This window comes from Alligator sinensis, unplaced genomic scaffold, assembly GCF_000455745.1.
Source record: "Alligator sinensis unplaced genomic scaffold, ASM45574v1 scaffold630_1, whole genome shotgun sequence".
NCBI classification, from domain to species: domain Eukaryota; kingdom Metazoa; phylum Chordata; order Crocodylia; family Alligatoridae; genus Alligator; species Alligator sinensis.
In genome coordinates, this window is record NW_005842522.1 from 176,529 (window position 1) to 179,276 (window position 2,748).

Consider the following 2,748-nt stretch of genomic DNA (forward strand, 5'->3'; position numbering starts at 1 on the left):
TCGAGGCATGCCTCCGGGGGGGCAGCAGGAGGTTTTGGAGGCAGAGGCAGTCACCGCTAGTCAAATCACTGGCACGGTAATACGTGATTTGACTATACGCAATTTTCGCCTTACGCGCTGACTTTAGAACGTAACCCCCGCATAAGATGTGACTGACCTGTATTATCTTTCCATAACCATTTGCTTTTTCTTATATCCTCCCAACTTCAAGACACCTCATCACCAGGGACTTGTTTCAGCAGCATAAAACTACATAAAAGTGACATATTGTTCTGACATTTAATTCTACACTACACTGTTAATAGGGAAGCTCACACCAGTGGCACAGAACAGGGACATGCTTCTGTCCAAGTGTTTCACTCTTAAAAGGTGGATTCCAACAAGCTTCATAAAAGCAACACGCTCGACCCAGCGTTCTATGAAACCCTACTCAATCTTAAAAAGCAGAAGTGGTCTGCTCCCCAAATTGTGCTCCGTGCTATTTCCCAAATATACAGAATTAAATCACAGTAATAGTCACTTAAGAAAGAATCCTCTTTGGAAGATAAAGGGGGGGGGGGGGGGGGGGGCGGGGGGGAGGCCAGGGGATAGGGAGGCACCAAGAAGAAAAATATATTCAAGGGCAAATCTATCTAGAGAAGCAATATGCTCAGTGACACCAGTACCTTTGGAAACAACAGGAGTCCCCTCTGAAGAGGAGCTGACTGTCACAGAGGATGCAACAGTATAACCGGTCATGAATACAGCACTAGATGCTACTGCACAAATATGCTTATTACTTCAGTCCTACCACTATTTTCACGCACTTATAGTGCTTGGGGACCCCGGCTTTAATTTCCTCCCTGAGCCAAGGGAGCAGCTCAGTGCAGCTAACATTATAGCTCCCAGAGTAACTGGTGCTTACACTCACCCTACACCAGAGTTCATACCAAATTTCTGAACACGATGATGGGTCTCAATGTGCAAATGAGCTGAGAATGAGCTAGTTTCTACAAATATCAGTACTGCCAGGCCCCTTCGATGCTGAAAAAAATAAGTGTTGACAGATATCAACAGCAGGTACAGCTGACTCCATGACAAACAGAGTATTGTTACAAATGCAGACAGACAAACGGGCTCATTTTCTAGAACAGACAGGGCATTACTGACACAGGCCTCCTTATACAAACAGGCTTCACAGAACAAGTATTGCATTACTTTTAGAGGCAGAAATCTGTGCTAGCTATAAAATCTAGTTTCCTGGGCTTCCCAGACACCAGTTCTGCCATTTGAGCTAAAGATGCATTTCAGTCACATTACCCACAATTCTTTAACTTTTTTCCCCTCTTGATTCACAGTTATATAACTTGATCAAAAGATTGGATGAAATAGGGCCAAGGGAAGCAGTAACAGTGGCACACGTGATCATAATCTACAGGATGAGTCATTAAACCAGTGCTTTACCAGAGCCAAACAAAGCCATCTCAACCGGAGCCCCTGGGACCTTGAAAATAAACGAGTGAGAACATGAAGTCATCTTCATTTTGGAGAGGAAGCCACCTCCTTCCACCCCCTGACAATTACTGATGTAATTACCCTTTATACTGGCTCTTCTCTACCCTACTGCCGGGAAAAGGTGCATCAGGACAAATCTGACTTGGTAGTAAAATCCAGGGTTAAACACAGGGGGAATGTGGTAGCTTTATATTCATTTCCAATGTGTTCCTCCAAGCTTTACCCAGTCTCACTGCACAATTACTTTGGTCTCTCCACTTTCCTTCCACTCTTCCACATTTTCTCTATATGCTGAAGCAACAGCACAAGACCTGGGGCCAAGCACAGTTTAGAAAAAACCCACACAGGTCTACCTTACCCAGAATTTTAATCTGAAAACATGATTTGGCCTTGCCCATTTGAATGGTCAAACCAGAATCTTGTTCAGTCCTAACCATATGTGAGCTGGTTGTTAAAATGTGGGTGTTTACCTTATGCATACAAGTCCTATGGTGTGGACCACAGTGCATATATAAAACAGCATACATAGTATATACCCATCTAGACAATTAGGTCTAAATTAGGGACTTTAGCAAAAATGGATTTCACCAATTCAGCTAAGTGCGATTAAAGCAAGGAGCCATAACATGGCAAGGTTCCTGTGGGTTAGATCCATTTTAAAATGTTAAGCAAGCTGTTTTTCAGACAGGGTTAACTAACACTATGGTAAAAATCACTAGGCGCTACAGGTGTCCTGGACACTATGCACTACTGGTGTTCTGTCTATGTTACAGATCCTAATAGCAGTAAGACCTGTACAGATGAGCTGCCATTAGAACTAGTGGAGATTTATTTTATTATGTTCTTCAGTGAAGACATGGCTTCAATGTTTACTACATACAAACAGCAAGATTGAACAAGGCATGGCAGTGATTCTTATCACATTATTTGTTCATGCCTGTTAAAATGAAACAAAACAGTGATAGCACTATACTGAAAACTAAGACCCCTTAACAGAGGTTCACTTTATAACGTGATGGGAATTAGGGCTGTGCGAAGCGGCTAGTATTCGCTCCGGATTCGGATTCAGCCAATTCAGGGGACATTGATTCGATTTGGTGATTCAAATCACTGTCCTAAAATTGATTCGGCTGAATCTGATTTGGAGATTCAGCTGCTGCCGAATCTCCAAATCAGCCAGGCCCATCCTGGCAATGGCTGCCCTGCCAGCCCCAGCACTTGGGGGGGAAAAAAAAGCCCTGACTCACAGGTGCT

The 2,748-nt window shown here is 43.5% G+C and overlaps 1 protein-coding gene across 5 annotated transcripts in view; it reads right to left on the reverse strand.

Annotated features, from left to right (window-relative positions):
• Positions 1-2,748, reverse strand: part of RAD54L2 (RAD54 like 2) — a 99,429-nt gene that overhangs the window by 26,097 nt on the left and 70,584 nt on the right. The window contains exon 2 of one of the 5 annotated variants that reach the window (XM_025213327.1): positions 911-1,023. The exons of the other annotated variants lie outside the window; for them this stretch is intronic. The gene's annotated coding sequence lies outside the window, so the exon portion shown is untranslated. The remainder of the gene's footprint in view (positions 1-910; positions 1,024-2,748) is intronic. 5 annotated transcript variants of the gene reach the window in all.